Source organism: Carcharodon carcharias, chromosome 34 (assembly GCF_017639515.1).
Source record: "Carcharodon carcharias isolate sCarCar2 chromosome 34, sCarCar2.pri, whole genome shotgun sequence".
Taxonomy (NCBI): Eukaryota; Metazoa; Chordata; class Chondrichthyes; order Lamniformes; family Lamnidae; genus Carcharodon; species Carcharodon carcharias.
This window is the reverse complement of record NC_054500.1, coordinates 22,064,611-22,082,628: the sequence shown is the minus strand read 5'-3', so window position 1 is coordinate 22,082,628 and position 18,018 is coordinate 22,064,611. Positions and strand designations below refer to the sequence as shown.

At 45.4% G+C, this 18,018-nt stretch overlaps 1 long non-coding RNA gene and 1 other non-coding gene across 2 annotated transcripts in view; one reads left to right on the top strand and one right to left on the bottom strand.

Moving 5' to 3' along the window:
* Positions 1–18,018, top strand: part of LOC121272650 — a 69,386-nt gene that overhangs the window by 8,816 nt on the left and 42,552 nt on the right. The window lies entirely within an intron of this gene.
* LOC121272740 lies at positions 1,644–1,778 on the bottom strand. The gene has a single exon (XR_005941903.1). It is a non-coding gene; the product is annotated as a U11 spliceosomal RNA (small nuclear RNA).

The following is an 18,018-nucleotide window of genomic DNA, read 5'->3' as shown; positions in this document are numbered from 1 at the left end:
GATTCAGTATTTAAGATACTGACACTTTCATCTTCTTTTGCACAAAGCTCTTGCTGCTGGGTGAATTCCTGGAGAGCTGTTAGTGAAAAGTGCACATGGAGCTGTACCTAATTTCAAATCAGAGGCCATGGATGAAGGGAGGGGAAAACAATAACAATTAAGAACAGAAGTGGTTTGTTTAAACCGTGGACCAGATTCTATAGCAACATAGGATGGATTCAATAACAACTTATCTTTCTACTGTACTTTTGAGGTGATGAACAAAGGTACTTTATATTATGACACCAAGATCCCCAGAATGAATAAATAAAGAACCCATTTTTATCTTCAGCTCTCTGCAGCAGTATTCCTTGCTTGGGATACATATGAGTACAGAGGAAGAGCTAATTCAGCAGGTAGAGACAGGTTAGATCGAAAGCAAAATTCAAATTGGCCCCCAGTTGCCTAGAATCCACACATCTGGAGCTTTGCTACACCCAATAACTTTAGCCCTTTGAAGGACCATAGAGGGGATCATACCCCCAAGCCTCTCCTCACCCAACTTTCAAGCCTATGCATTTTCCAGCAAAGATCACTACAAAGTGAAAAGGCGCAGAAGCTCTGGCTAATTTAAATTAAGGAGGCAGCATCTAATCATAGCACCCAACCGAGATCATATAAATTAGTACAGAGCAAGGATCAAAATTTGGGCCTGCTTAGTAAGGTTTAGGACCACACAGAGCGATGTCTTCTATCCTCCAGGCCACCTGCAGAGCTGAAGGATTGATTTAATTAGAGCAAGTACAAATTAGTCATATTCAAACCAGCAACATAAAATTCTTCACAGGATCCTGATATATTTCTTGGCAAAGATGTACTGTATCAAGATTCAATTGGATTATGCTTTGCATGAGCTACAAGTGTTTCTTCCAGTCTAGGCTTAGTTGCAACAACCTACTGGAACTTGAAATGTCTTAGGGTGGGGGAACCGGTGATTGTTGCCATGGTAGGTTGTCATGGACAACCTCTTCTTGTACAGAGAGGAAGAGAACACAATGATGTAGCCTGCAGCCTTAAACTAACCAGGCCTGTTGCTGCAGATTCAGTTTTAACATCACTTTTGGCCTTATTCCATCCCCAAAGGCTGGCTCCACAAACATTCAGGGCAGTGGTCCTATGCATTGCATGCAGAATTGTAGGAATAACTAATCTCTTTCTATTATGAACTCTAAATAGGTTGGATCCAAACACCATCCCCATCACCAATATGGAGCGCTCCAACTGTTGGTATCTGTACTGTTGTGATAGTGTTCTTATAAGGAGTCCTCCTTCTTCTGCTAAGAAGTTGCCATTGTTAACTGGCTTCCAAGTCAGATTATGAAATATGAGCCTAGACACAAATCCTTTTCCTGATATACAGCTTATTTACAGAATACAGCATCCTACATCTCTGCCTTTTACCTACCTACCAACTGTTCCAGCAGTCTTTTTATTTAAAAAAAAATTTTTTTTTCTAGTGCCAGAATATTGTCAGGGCCCATAGCCTTTGCAGTATCCAGTACCCTCAGCCATTTCTTGATATCACATGGAGTGAATCAAATTGGCTGACATCTGTAATGCTGGGAGCCTCTACAGGAGGCTATAATACAGCAGTCTTTTTTTTTCAGAGCGCCAAGACAAACGATCACCAGCAGCTCCAAGGAACAAAAATTGTGCTTCCGAAATCTCTTGATATCGATTCCACACAGATAAAACGCAAACACCTCATCCATGTGCCATTCACAGCAGAAACCCTTTTATGTGCTCAAGATACTTAATCACTCAATACCCTCCACCTGTTCATCATTAACTTTAACAATACAATTAACATAACATTAACAGCCATGCTTCACATGTGAGAATAGGCAATGAATGTTAAGGAGCTATTTGATTATAGAGGGCATCACATCAATCCCCACACCCCGATCCAATGCTTATACACGTACACTTTCCTGCAGGGATCACTGGATAGAAATCAAGAAAGGGAACCATGATTTACTGCTTCTCCCCAGTAGCTGGGGGTTATCAAATCTGGCTGAGGGGCATATTACATTGCAACATAGTTGAGGTGGGAGCATCCTTCTCCTAGTCCTGGCTTATAATGCATCTTTTCTTCAGTGCATTTTTAGCACTCATGAGACAGCTGGTTTTACTATCATCATGTATTTTTAATCAAAACACACAGATTACCTATGCAGCAGCTTGTTGTCCTGACCAACCCTCTATCAATAAATATCACCAGATTAGCTAGTCATTAAGCCCTTTGTTGTTTATGGGATCATGATGTGCCCCAGATATTTTCCATCCCCTTTGAAGTTTAATGAGTACCAAAGGAAATAAGATTATGTATTGTGTTTGTCTCCATAATGACAATGATTGTCCAGCATTTTAAAGATACCATAAGATGCTAAGCGTTATTTTGTATGAATTGTTGGCATTCTCATCAGAAGGTTGTGAGTTTCATCCCCATTCCATAGATTTTGTTTTATTCGTTTGTAGGATGTGAGCATCACTGGTTAGACTAGCATTTATTGCCCATCCCTAATTGCCCTTGAGAAGGTTGTGGTGAGTTGCCTTTTTGAGCCGTTGCAGTCCATGTGTTGTAGGAACACCCACAGTGCTGTTAGGGAGGGAGTTCCAGGATTTTGACCCAGTGAAAGTGGAGGAACGGCAATATAGTTCCAAGTAAGAATGGTGTGTGGCTTGGAGGGGAACTTGAAGGCAGTGGTGTTCTCATGCGTCAGCTGCCCATGTTCTTTTAGGTGGTAGAGGTTGCGGGCTTGGAAGGTGCTGTCGAAGGAACCTTGGTGAGTTGCTGCTTTGCATCTTGTAGATGGTACACACTGCTGCTACTGTGCATCAGTGGTGGAGAGGGAGCCAATCATGTGCACTGCTTTGTCCTGGATGGTGTTGTGCTTCTTGAGTGTTGTTGGAGCTGCACTCATTCAGGTAAGTGGAGAGTATCCCATCACACTCCTGACTTGTGCCTTGTAGATGGTGGACAGGCTTTGGGGAGTCAGGAGGTGAGTTCCCACAGAATTCCCAGTTTTTGACCTGCTGTTGTAGCCACGGTACTTATATGGCTGGTCCAGTTCAGCTTCTGGTCAATGGTAACCCGCAGTGGAGCATTCAGCAATGGTAGTACCATTGAATGTCAAGAGGCGATGGTTAGATTCTCTCTTATTGAAGATAGTCATTGCCTGACACTTGTGTGGCGCAAATGTTACTTGCCACTTATCAGCGCAAGCCTGAATGTTGTTCAGGTCTTGCTGCACATGCACAGGAACTGCTTCAGTATCTGAACAATGTGCAATCATCAGCAAACATATCCACTTCTGACCTTATGATGGAGAGAAGGTCATTGACAAAGCAACTGAAGATGGCTGGGCCTAGGACACTACCCTGAGGAACTCCTGCAGTGATGTCCCGGGGCTGAGATGATTGACCTCCAACAACCACAACCATCTTCCTTCATTCTAGGTATGACTCCAAAGAACGGAGAGTTTTCCCCCTGATTCCCATTGATTTCAGTTCTTCCAGGGCTCCTTGATGCTTCACTTGGTCAAATGCGGCCTTGATGTCAAGGCATTGATTCTCACCTCACCCCTGGAGTTCAGTTTTTTGTCCATGAGAACATAAGAAATAGGAACAGGAGTATGTCATTCGGTCCCTCAAGCCTGCCCCGCCATTCAATAAGATCATGGCTCATCTGCCCCAGATTTCAACTCCTTTTTCATGCCAGCTCTTCATAGCCCTCAACCACCCGATATTTCAAAAACCTATCTACCCTGTCAAGTCCCCACAGAATCTTAAACAAAAAACAGAATTACCTGGAAAAACTCAGCAGGTCTGGCAGCATCGGCGGAGAAGAAAAGAGTTGACGTTTCGAGTCCTCATGAACCTTCGACAGAACTTGAGTTCGAGTCCAAGAAAGAGTTGAAATATAAGCTGGTTTAAGGTGTGTGGGGGGAGCGAAGAGAGAGAGAGAGAGAGAGAAGTGGAGGGGGTTGGTGTGGTTGTAGGGACAAACAAGCAGTGATAGAAGCAGATCATCAAAAGATATCACCAACAATAGAACAAAAGAACACATAGGTGTTAAAGTTGGTGATATTATCTAAACGAATGTGCTAATTAAGAATGGATGGTAGGGCACTCAAGGTATAGCTCTAGTGGGGGTGGGGAGAGCATAAAAGATTTTAAAGTATTTAAAAATAATGGAAATAGGTGGGAAAAGAAAAATCTATATAATTTATTGGAAAAAAACAAAAGGAAGGGGGAAGCAGAAAGGGGGTGGGAGCGAAGAGAGAGAGAGAGAGAGAGAAGTGGAGGGGGTTGGTGTGGTTGTAGGGACAAACAAGCAGTGATAGAAGCAGATCATCAAAAGATATCACCAACAATAGAACAAAAGAACACATAGGGGGTGGGAGCTCAAGACCTAAAGTTGTTGAATTCAATATTCAGTCCGGAAGGCTGTATAGTGCCTAGTCAGAAGATGAGGTGTTGTTCCTCCACTATGCGTTGGGCTTCACTGGAACAATGCAGCAAGCCAAGGACAAACATGTGGGCAAGAGAGCAGGGGGGGAGTGTTAAAATGGCAAGCGACGGGGAGGTTTGGGTCATTCTTGCGGACAGACCGCAGGTGTTCTGCAAAGCGGTCGCCCAGTTTACGTTTGGTCTCTCCAATATAGAGGAGACCATATTGGGAACAACGAATGCAGTAGACTAAGTTGGGGGAAATGCAAGTGAAATGCTGCTTCACTTGAAAGGAGTGTTTGGGCCCTTGGACGGTGAGGAGAGAGGAAGTGAAGGGGCAGGTGTTGCATCTTTTGCGTGGGCATGGGGTGGTGCCATAGGAGGGGGTTGAGGAGTGGGGGGTGATGGAGGAGTGGACCAGGGTGTCCCGGAGTGAGCGATCCCTATGGAATGCCGATAGGGGGGGTGAAGGGAAGATGTGTTTGGTGGTGGCATCATGCTGGAGTTGGCGGAAATGGCGGAGGATGATCCTTTGAATGTGGAGGCTGGTGGGGTGATAAGTGAGGACAAGGGGGACCCTATCATGTTTCTGGGAGGGAGGAGAAGGTGTGAGGGCGGATGCGCGGGAGATGGGCCGGACATGGTTGAGGGCCCTGTCAATGACCGTGGGTGGAAAACCTCGGTTAAGGAAGAAGGAGGACATGTCAGAGGAACTGTTTTTGAAGGTAGCATCATCGGAACAGATGCGACGGGGGCGAAGGAACTGAGAGAATGGGATGGAGTCCTTACAGGAAACGGGGTGTGGTAGTCTGTAGTCGAGGTAGCTGTGGGAGTCGGTGGGTTTGTAATGGATATTGGTGGACAGTCTATCACCAGAGATTGAGACAGAGAGGTCAAGGAAGGGAAGGGAAGTGTCAGAGATGGACCACGTGAAAATGATGGAAGATTGGAAGCAAAATTAATAAATTTTTCCAAGTCCCGAAGAGAGCATGAAGCAGCACCGAAGTAATCATCGATGTACCGGAGAAAGAGTTGTGGAAGGGGGCCGGAGTAGGACTGGAACAAGGAATGTTCCACATACCCCACAAAGAGACAGGCATAGCTGGGGCCCATGCGGATACCATAGCCACACCTTTTATTTGGAGGAAGTGAGAGGAGTTGAAGGAGAAATTGTTCAGCGTGAGAACAAGTTCAGCCAGACGGAGGAGAGTAGTGGTGGATGGGGATTGTTCGGGCCTCTGTTCGAGGAAGAAGCTAAGGGCCCTCAGACCATCCTGGTGGGGGATGGAGGTGTAGAGGGATTGGACGTCCATGGTGAAGAGGAAGCGGTTGGGGCCAGGGAACTGGAAATTGTTGATGTGACGTAAGGTGTCAGAGGAATCACGGACGTAGGTGGGAAGGGACTGGACAAGGGGAGAGAGAAGGGAGTCAAGATAACGAGAAATGAGCTCTGTGGGGCAGGAGCAAGCTGAGATGATCGGTCTACCGGGGCAGTTCTGTTTGTGGATTTTGGGTAGGAGATAGAAGCGGGCCGTCCGAGGTTGGGCGACTATCAGGTTGGAAGCTGTGGGAGGAAGATCCCCAGAGGAGATGAGGTCAGTGACAGTCCTGGAAACAATGGCTTGATGTTCAGTGGTGGGGTCATGGTCCAGGGAGAGGTAGGAGGAAGTGTCTGCGAGTTGACGCTCAGCCTCCGCGAGGTAGAGGTCAGTGCGCCAGACAACAACAGCACCACCCTTGTCAGCGGGTTTGATGACAATGTCAGGGTTGGACCTGAGAGAATGGAGTGCAGTAAGTTCAGAGAGAGACAGGTTAGAATGGGTGAGAGGAGCAGAAAAATTGAGACGACTAATGTCGCGCCGACAGTTCTCAATGAAAAGATCAAGAGAAGGTAAGAATCCAGAGGGAGGGGTCCAGGTGGAGGGAGAATATTGGAGATGGGTAAAAGGATCCGTTGAACCGGGAGAGGACTCCTGCCCAAAGAAGTGAGCCTGGAGACGAAGACGGCGGAAGAAGAGTTCAGCATCATGCCAAGCCCGAAATTCATTGAGGTGAGGGCGTAAGGATATGAAACAGGCACTGAACGTTCAGCATCGGAGAGGGGAAGGTCAGGGGGTATAGTGAATACACGGCTGGGGTTGGGATTGGAAGATGGGGTGGGGACGGAGGGACAGGCAGGGGTGGAGGGTCCTAGATGGGTGTTGGTGTCGATGAGTTGTTGGAGCTTACGTTCCTTAGCACTTGAGAGAAAGAGAAAAAGTTTCTTGTTGAGGCGTCGGATGAGCCAAAGACTAAAATGAAACTGGGGGCACGTGCAACTTTGAAAAAGGGTACGGCGGTGCTGCTGGAGGGAGAGGTCGAGTGTGTTCATATGGCGGCGCATGGCATTGAGTGTGGATTTCAGAATGTGACGGGAACAGCAGTCCGAGAAACGTTTTATGTCCTGGAGATACCTATAATCCTGGGTGAGTTCGAAACATGAGGGGTGGAATTTCAGTTGAAATCCTCGTGGGGTAAGTCGGAGACGGAGACAGTCACTGAGAAAGGAGATATGGCTGTGAAAGCACTGACGTCTACCTCGCGGAGGCTGAGCGTCAACTCGCAGACACTTCCTCCTACCTCTCCCTGGACCATGACCCCACCACTGAACATCAAGCCATTGTTTCCAGGACTGTCACTGACCTCATCTCCTCTGGGGATCTTCCTCCCACAGCTTCCAACCTGATAGTCGCCCAACCTCGGACGGCCCGCTTCTATCTCCTACCCAAAATCCACAAACAGAACTGCCCCGGTAGACCGATCGTCTCAGCTTGCTCCTGCCCCACAGAACTCATTTCTCGTTATCTTGACTCCCTTCTCTCTCCCCTTGTCCAGTCCCTTCCCACCTACGTCCGTGATTCCTCTGACACCTTACGTCACATCAACAATTTCCAGTTCCCTGGCCCCAACCGCTTCCTCTTCACCATGGACGTCCAATCCCTCTACACCTCCATCCCCCACCAGGATGGTCTGAGGGCCCTTAGCTTCTTCCTCGAACAGAGGCCCGAACAATCCCCATCCACCACTACTCTCCTCCGTCTGGCTGAACTTGTTCTCACGCTGAACAATTTCTCCTTCAACTCCTCTCACTTCCTCCAAATAAAAGGTGTGGCTATGGGTACCCGCATGGGCCCCAGCTATGCCTGTCTCTTTATGGGGTATGTGGAACATTCCTTGTTCCAGTCCTACTCCGGCCCCCTTCCACAACTCTTTCTCCGGTACATCGATGATTACTTCGGTGCTGCTTCATGCTCTCGTCAGGACTTGGAAAAATTAATTAATTTTGCTTCCAATCTCCACCCCTCCATCATTTTCACGTGGTCCATCTCTGACACTTCCCTCCCCTTCCTTGACCTCTCTGTCTCAATCTCTGGTGATAGACTGTCCACCAATATCCATTACAAACCCACCGACTCCCACAGCTACCTCGACTACAGACTACCACACCCCGCTTCCTGTAAGGACTCCATCCCATTCTCTCAGTTCCTTCGCCCCCGTCTCATCTGTTCCGATGATGCTACCTTCAAAAACAGTTCCTCTGACATGTCCTCCTTCTTCCTTAACCGAGGTTTTCCACCCACGGTCGTTGACAGGGCCCTCAACCATGTCCGGCCCATCTCCCGCGCATCCGCCCTCACACCTTCTCCTCCCTCCCAGAAACATGATAGGGTCCCCCTTGTCCTCACTTATCACCCCACCAGCCTCCGCATTCAAAGGATCATCCTCCGCCATTTCCGCCAACTCCAGCATGATGCCACCACCAAACACATCTTCCCTTCACCCCCCCCATCAGCATTCCGTAGGGATCGCTCCCTCCGGGACACCCTGGTCCACTCCTCCATCACCCCCCACTCCTCAAGCCCCTCCTATGGCACCACCCCATGTCCACGCAAAAGATGCAACACCTGCCCCTTCACTTCCTCTCTCCTCACCGTCCAAGGGCCCAAACACTCCTTTCAAGTGAAGCAGCATTTCACTTGCATTTCCCCCAACTTAGTCTACTGAATTCGTTGTTCCCAATATGGTGTCCTCTACATTGGAGAGACCAAACGTAAACTGGGCAACCGCTTTGCAGAACACCTGCGGTCTGTCCGCAAGAATGACCCAAACCTCCTTGTCGCTTGCCATTTTAACACTCCCCCCTGCTCTCTTGCCCACATGTCTGTCCTTGGCTTGCTGCATTGTTTCAGTGAAGCCCAACGCAAACTGGAGGAACAGCACCTCATCTTCTGACTAGGCACTTTACAGCCTTCCGGACTGAATATTGAATTCAACAACTTTAGGTCTTGAGCTCCCTCCCCCATCCCCACCCCCTTTCTGTTTCCCCCTTCCTTTTGTTTTTTTCCAATAATTTATATAGATTTTTCTTTTCCCACCTATTTCCATTATTTTTAAATATTTTAAAATCTTTTATGCTCTCCCCACCCCCACTAGAGCTATACCTTGAGTGCCCTACCATCCATTCTTAATTAGCACATTTGTTCAGATAATATCACCAACTTTAACACCTATGTGTTCTTTTGTTCTATTGTTGGTGACATCTTTTGATGATCTGCTTCTATCACTGCTTGTTTGTCCCTACAACCACACCAACCCCCTCCACTTCTCTCTCTCTCTCTCTCTCTCTCTCTTCGCTCCCCCCACACACCTTAAACCAGCTTATATTTCAACTCTTTCTTGGACTCGAACTCAAGTTCTGTCGAAGGTTCATGAGGACTCGAAACGTCAACTCTTTTCTTCTCCGCCGATGCTGCCAGACCTGCTGAGTTTTTCCAGGTAATTCTGTTTTTGTTTTGGATTTCCAGCATCCGCAGTTTTTTTGTTTTTACCCCTCAGAATCTTGTACATTTCAATAAGATCACCCCTCATTGTTCTAAACTCTAATGAATAAAGGCCAAATCTGTTTAGCCATTCTTGATAAGTCGACCCCTTCATCCAGGAATCAGCCTAGTGAATCTCTTTTGAACTGGCTCCAATGCCATTATATCTTTTCTTAAATACAGGAACCAAGACTGTACACAGCACTCCAGGTGCAGCCTCAACAACACCCTGTGCAGTTGTAACAAGACTTCCCTATTTTTAAACTCCAAACGTCTAGCAATAAAGGCCAAAATTCCATTTGCCTTCTTAATTACTTGCTAAACCTGCATGCTAACTTTTTGTATTTCATGCACAAGAACACCCACATCCCTCTGTGCTTCACTTTTCTGGAGTCTATCTCTATTTAAATATTAGGCTGCCATGTTTGGACCAAGGCTGACTAACCCTGGTGGAACCCAAACTGAGTGTCGGTGAGCAGGTTATTGCTGTGGAAGTGCACTTGATAGCACTGTCGACAGCGCCTTCCATCACTTTGTTAATAGATTGGAGTATATCATTGCCCCTTCATGTTCAACGGCATTACTATCACTGAATCCCCCACTATTAACATCCTGGGGGGGTTACCATTGGCCAGAAACCGAACTGGACCAGCCATATAAATACTGTGGCTACAAGAGCAGGTCAGAGGCTAGGAATAGTGCGATGAGTAACTAGCCTCCTGACTCCCCAAAGCCTGTCCACCATCTACAAGACACAAGTCAGGAGTGTGATGGAACACTCTCCACTTGCTGGGATGAGTGCAGCTCCCACAATACTCAAGAAGCTCGACACCACCCAGGACAAAGCAGCCCCGCTTGATTTGCACCCCATCCACAAACATTTACTCCCTCAACCACCAATGCACAGTAGCAGCAGTGTGTACCATCTACAAGATGCACTGCAGGAATTCACCAAGGCTCCTTCGATAGCACCTTCCAAATCCATGACCACTACCATCTAGAAGGACAAGGGCAGCAGATAGATGGGAACACCACCACCTGAAAGTTCCCTTGAAGCTACTCACCATCCTGAGTTGGAAATATATCGCTGTTCCTTCCCTGTTGCTGGGTCAAAATCTTGGAACTCCCTTCCTAACAGCACTGTGGGTGTACCTACACCACATGGACTGCAGTGGTTCAAAAAGGCAGCTCACCACCACCTTCTTGAAGACAACTAGGGATGGGCACTAAATGCTGGCCCAGCCAGCGAAGCCTGCATCCCGTGAATGAATAATAAAAAATATAACCTGGGTTGACGTTACAATGCAGAACTTAGTGAGTGCTACACTGTCAGAAGTGTTTTCTTTCTCATGAAAGTTAATTTAAGACCCTATCTGCCTTTTCAGGTAACTGTAAAAGATTGAACAACATTATTTAGAAAAGGGCAGGGAAATTCAAACACTGGTTCCTTATCCAACACCACCAGAAACAGATTCAATAATCTTTCTTCCCTTGTTGTTTATGGAACCTTCTTTGAGCAATGCGCCCTCTAAGCTATGTGGTCGAACATCAACCCAAAAGTCCCCTATCAGGCCACATGCAAGTAGACTCCCTATAAATTACAGCAGGTGCCTGGTTGCACAAAAAAATTAAAAGGGCCGCGCACTTAAATTGCTTGCACACTCCAAGAAAAAGGGTACATCGATTGTGAGTCCACTTCACAAGCGATTCATAGGCTGGAAAGCACTTTAAAGTATGAAGGTTGCTATATAAAGTTCTTTTTTCCCCTATTCTTTGTTCTTTTTATATAAATTTTTCAAGAGTTCACAGAATCACACAGTGCAGGAGAGGCCCTTCGGCCCATCGAGTCTGTACCGACACGTGAGAAACACCTGACCTACCTACCTAATCCCATTTACCAGTACTTGGCCCATAGCCTTGAATGTTATAACATGCCAAGTGCTCATCCAGGTACTTTTTAAAGGATGTGAGGCAACCTGCCTCTACCATCCTCCCAGGCAGTGCATTCCAGACCGTCACCACCCTCTGGGTAAAAAAGGTTTTCCTCACATCCCCCCTAAACCTCCTGCCCCTCATCTTGAACTTATGTCCCCTCATGACTGACCCTTCAACTAAGGGGAATAGCTGTTCCCTATCCACCCTGTCCCTTCTCCTCATAAACTTGTACGCCTCGATCAGGTTGTCCCTCAGTCTTCTCTGCTCCAATGAAAACAACCCAAGTCTATTCAACCTCTCTTCATAACTTAAATGTTTCATCCCAGGCAACATCCTGGTGAATCTTCTCTGCACCCCCTCCAGTGCAATCACATCCTTCCTATAATGTGGCGACCAGAACTGCACACAGTACTCCAGCTGTGGCTTCATCAAGGTTCTATACAACTCCAACATCCCCTCCCTACTTTTGTAATCTATGCTTCGATTGATAAAGGCAAGTGTCCCACATGCCTTTATCACCATCCCACTAACATGCCTCTCCGCCTTCAGAGATCTATGGACACACATGCTAAGGTCCCTTTGTTCCTCAGAACTCCCTAGTGTCATGCCATTCATTGAATACTTCCTTGTCAAATTACTCCTTCCAAAGTGTTTCACCTCACACTTTTCCGAGTTAAATTCCATCTGCTACTTATCTGCCCATTTGACTATCCCGTCTATATCTTCCTGTAGCCCAAGACAATCAACCTTACTGTTAACCACCCGGCCAATCTTTGTGTCATCCCCAAACTTACTAATCCAACCTCCCCCCACATAGTCATCTATGTCATTTATATAAATGACAAATAATAGGGGACGGAGCACAGATCCCTGTCGTACACCACTGGACACTGGCTTCCAGTCACTAAAGCATCTTTCTGTCATCATCCTCTGTCTCCTGCAACTAAACCAATTTTGAATCCACCTTATCAAATTACCCTGTATCCCATGTGCATTTGCCTTCTTTATAAGTCTCCTTGTCAAAGGCTTTGCTGAAATCCATATAAACTACATCAACTGCACTACTCTCATCTACACACCTGATCACCTCCCCAAAAAATTCAATCAAATTTGTTAGGCATGACCTCCCTCTGACAAAGCCATGCTGACTATCCCTGATCAAACCTTGCCCCTCCAAGTGGAGCTAGATTCCCTCCTTCAGAATTTTCTCCAACAGTTTCCCTACCACTGACGTGAGACTCACTGGCCTGTAGTTCCCTGGCTTATCTCTACAACCCTTCTTAAATAGCGGAACCACATTAGCTCATCTTCAGTCCTCTGGCACCTCCCCCGTGGCCAGAGAGGAATTAAAAATTTGGATCAGAGCCCCTGCGAGCCCCTCGCTTGCCTCCTTCAGCAGTCTGGGACATAAATCATCCAAACCTGGAGATTTGTCCACTTTTAAGCCTGCCAACACCTCCAATACCTTGTCACTCCCTATATCAATTTGCTGAAGAACCTTGCAGTCTCTATCCCCGAGTTCAATACCTTCATCCTCATTCTCTTGGGTGAAGACGGATGTGAAGTATTCATTGAACATTCCAGCGATGTCCTCTGGCTTCACCCATAGATTTCCCCCTTGGTCCCTTATGGCCCCTACTCTTTCCCTGGTTATCCTCTTCCCATTGATAAACTTAGAGAATATCTTGGGACTTTCCCTACTTTTACTGGCCAGAGCTTTCTCATATCTCCTCTTTGCTCTCCTAATTGCTTTCTTAAGCTTCACCCTGTACTTTCTTCACTCCACTAATGCCTTCGCTGATTTGCTTTCCTTGTACCTCCTAAAAGCCTCTTTTTTAATTCTCATTGTAACCTGAATATCTCTGGTCATCCTTGGTTCCCTGGACTTGTTACTCCTTCCTATCACCCTAGAGGGAACATGTTGAGCCTGTACCCTTCTCATTTCCTTTTTGAACGCCCCCCCCCCCCCCCCCAACTGCTCCTCTATAGATTTCCCCACAAGTAGCTGTTCCCAGTCTACCTTGGCCAGATCCTGCCTTATTTTACTAAAATCCACTCTCCCCCAATCCAAAACATTTTTTTGCAACTTGTCTATTTCTTTGTCCGTAACAAGCTTAAATTGTACCATGTTGTGGTCGCTATCACTAAACTGCTTCCCTACCACCACCTCAGCCACCTGCCTGGCTTCATTCCCCAGAATTAGGTCCAGCAATGCGCCGTCTCTTGTTGGACCCTCTGCATATTGACCTAAAAGTTCTCCTGTACACATTTCAAGCATTCCATTCCATCCAAGCCCTTAACACTATGGGCTGAATTTTGCCGTCGGCGAGCAGGGGGCGGGGCCTGCTCATCGATGCATAAAATGACGCGGGATGATGTTGGGCGGATCCCCCGATGTCATCCTGCCCCATTTAAATTTTCAGGAAGGCGGGTCTGCAGCAAAATCAGCTGCGAGCCCACCGACCTGTCGATGGCCAATTGAGGCCATTGACAGGATCATTGAAACAATTAAAGGACCTGCCTATCTAACCTTAAGGTTGGCGGGCAGGCCAGGAGCCCCAGTGGGAAATAGAAAAAGCGTGAAAACTCATCCACCGGCGGGATGAGGTATCATGTAGGGATTTAAAAAGTTTAATAAAGTTTTAGTGTAATTTATGAACATGTCCCATCTCATGTGACATTGTCACATGAGGGGGACATGTTAAGGATTTTTTTTTCTATTTTTAATGTTTATACAGCTGTCAGCGATCTCCCTGAGGCAGCACTTAGCCTCAGGGAGATGTGCGCTCCTTCGTGCACATGTGGGAAAGAGCGCACTCTCGCTTTTGGGGAATTCCCCCCCACCCACACAGGAAGCGCATAGCACTTCCCGCCAGATGTCACGCTAGGCGGGCCTTAATTGGCCCGCCCACGTAAAATGGCGACGGGGCCTGCTTCTCCGGCGGGGTTTGGCTCACTGCCCGCCGGAGATTGGGTCAGGCCCGCCCGCCCAGCAGGCAGAAATTTCTGCCCTATGTCTATCCCAATTAATGTTGGCAAAGTTGAAATCACCTAATATAATTCCCTTTTGTTATTGTTTTTACACAACTCTGCAAATTGTGCACATATTTGCTCCTCAATTTCCTGCTGACTATCTGGGGTCTATAATAAACACCTAACAATGTGGCTGACCCTTTTTTATTCCTAAACTCTACCCACAAAGCTTTATTCGATGCCCCCTCCAAGATATCATCTCTCCTTGCTGCAGTAACTGACTCCTTAACTAATAATGCAATGCCTCCTCCTCTTTTACCCCCTCTCCTGTCTCGCCTGAAGATTCTATGTCCCAGAACGTTGAGCTGCCAATCCTGCCCCTCCCTCAACCACGTCTCAGTGATGGCTACTATATCACAATTCCAAGTGTCAATCCTCACCCTTAACTCATCCGTTTTACCTGTAATACTCCTGGCATTAAAGTAGAGGCCATCCAGCCTTGCCTTACTCCCCTGAAACTTAATGCAGCTCCACTCCCTCCGACTTGATTGTTTTACTGTATTTTAATGTGTCCCTTTTCTGCTAACATTCTGTGTCCCCTCAGGTGAATGTAACAATTTCAAAACATTCTTAAAGCAATAGTCCCAATAGAATGGCTACTTTTACAAAGTACAGAGTGAAATCCTGGCAGAGTCAATGTCTTTTGGAAAATAATATTTTGTGACAGGTATGCAAATAATTTTGAGAGATGAAGTATGTTAAGTGTACCATGCTTGGGAGGGTAAAGGTGACTTTGAACCTATGGTTGCCAAAGCTGTCCACTGTTGTGATTTTCCTAGCTTCATGTCTGGGTCTGTTGTGAACTTGTTAATAGTGATTGATTGCCATGATCAGTCAACAACTCCATGATCACTGTATCACGCGACCACAAAGGTCAGTAGTCTTTTTCCACCCAGCAATTGCTATGTCCCAAAAAGGGGAGGCAAAACCCTGAGCAAAATAATTCATCTGAGAATCTCTGTTGTGCACTTCTTAGGGGTCATTTCAGAAATGTGATGCTGGAGTCTTGGAAGCAGGTCAATTGGCAAGGTGAATACAACAGCAGGAAATGTAATCACACAATTCATACCAAGCAGCAGGCTGCACAAATTAACATCAACTCTATAAAATTACACTTCATCCTGTTAATCCTGCCAGGAAACCGTACACTTGGATTAGGATCTGTGAAATTACAAAGTAAAAAAGGGAAATTTGGAATATTTGTACGTTGGCTCATGTTTAGAATTCATTGCAGCATGCATTCTGTACTGGAACTTAGATTATCACTATAAACCTCTTATTTTATCTATTTATGTACAAAATGAAATATGAATAATCCAGGACAGGAGTAGCTTAATCCTGAATTTTTAAAGAGTGAACTGTGCCTTTTTATTATAAATGTTAGCCATGAAGCCAGAAAAAGAGAAGGAAGTCATTTATTTATATTGTGGTTTACTACGTCTATTAAAGATGCCTGAAATGCTTTAATGAAATTAATTATGCTGTAAGTGACTTGTTTTTAGATAAATATAGCAACCATTTTGCTAACAGCAAAGCTCCACAAAAATGAAATGAATGACAGGTTAATCTGTTTTTGTTTGTGGCATTCATTGAGATAAGAATCTTGACAGGCTGTTGGGTGAACCACCCTGCTCTTCTTCAATCTTTAGCATTCCTTAATTTTAAGTTTTTTGTATGCTTGTTATAGATAAGGGTATCTGGCATAGCAAGGGTTAATGTGGGAAACAGTACCATCCACAGTGTGATGTAAAGAGACACATGACCTGAGACAAGAGATGTGTGGAATGGACAGAGACCTGTATAGAAGCAAGCATGGAGTTAGGTCATAGCTTGGGCTTTACCCTGTACATAGTCATGTGTTATCAATAAACAGTTAATGTTCAACCATACAAGATCCAGAACCTCTTTGTGAGACCTACTGAACACACAACATACAACACTTTTAAGCCATGGTTCAATGAGCACTTTAACCTCTGAATCAGAATGTTATGGTTTCAAGCCCCACTTGAGAGATTTGAGTACATAATCTAGGCATATATTAAATGGAATATAAATGGAGGTGCTGACTTTTGGATGAGATTTCAAACTGAAACCCAGCCTGCTCTCTCAGGTTGTGTAAACGATTCCATGACATTATGTAGGGGAGTTCTCCCCAGTGTGCTGGCCAATATTTGTCCATCAACCAATATTACTAAACAGACTATTTGGTCATTATCTTACTGCAGTTGTGGGAGCTTGCTGTATGTTAAGTGGCTGCTGCATTTCCTACATTGCAACAGTGCACTTCAAAGGTACTTCATTGTAAAACAGTTTAGGACATCCTGAGGACATAGATGGTGCGATATAAATGCAAATCTTTCTTTTCTCTTTTCTTTCCAAGACATGAAAGAGCTTATTTACAGAAGGAGAAAGATAGTGAGGTAAAAAATATATGATGAGAGATCCAAATAATAGCATTGGTGGAGTGGAGAGAGTAGGGGATTGAAGGGTGTATGAGTGAAGCTGAAGAGGATGCTACTGCCAGCTTTGCCGCCACTGAGTTGTAGGAAGTTGCATCTCATCTAAGACAACATGTAAGAAAAACTAAAGCTAAAAAAGGTAATTTGATCCCTCAGAATCCATCTTCCTAATTCTTTCATTATGGCAACTTTTCAATGTCTCTAATGTTCTTGCCTGTACTATTCCACAATTAAGTGAAAAATTTAGTTCTAATATGTTTTCAAACTATTTTGCATTTATTTATCTCCTTTGACCCTGTTTTGCTGTGCTTAATTGATGAAGTAATATTCATGATGTAACCTGGCTATACCATTTAATATTTTTTATATCTCTCAAGTTTTTCTGGATTATAGAGCTTAAACTTCTCTAATCTTTCCTCATTTTCATCCCCTTTGCACTTGGGATGAGCCTTGTTGAACTTGACTGGATGCACCCCAGTGCTTGTATCTGCTCCTTATGGTATGGCAGTATTCCAGATGAGGCCTGACATGTGCATTCTGAAGCCCCAAAATAGCCTCCAAAAGCAACCTGCACTCTAATATCTGATTATATCTCTGAGTGTTGTGTTTGCTTTGTCACGTCGTCTACCTTTACTCCAGGACATTTTCTCATTTCTACCTTTTCTAATTCGACCACATAAACAGTTTATTTACATTGCTCTTTCCTGTGACAGACAGTGTTTCACATTTATCCGTATGGCATTTCATCTGCCCTTTATCTGCCCAATTCAGCAGCCAACTGGAACCATCCTGTACAATATATTCGACCTTGCTGCTCTCCCTATTTTGACCATTCCCATTACAGCATCAATTCTGGTAAGGAGCTGCTAAAACAAGGGCCATTGCTCAAAGAATTAACCTGGATTTCAGGAGAGGACTTTTGCAGCCATGCTGCTGGTACAATGAAGCTCCTCCAGTCAGCAGCATTCTATCCAAAAAACATTGTTAGGAATAGCATGCAGGCATTGGGCCACATGGGGTTGGCACCTGTGTCCATGACATAATGTCAGTATAAATAATGTTGAGTTTTATTTGATGTTCTAAATGGGAGAAATATAGATCACAATCACAGGTCCGTACTGTACCTGTTTGGCCTTGATGCGTTTTTAAATACTCTGTTGCATTTGTTGCTGCACTCGTTTCTCTAACTTTTGTGGTCTGTGTTTCAATTTCTGATCAGAAAGCAACGGAATTGCTGCTCT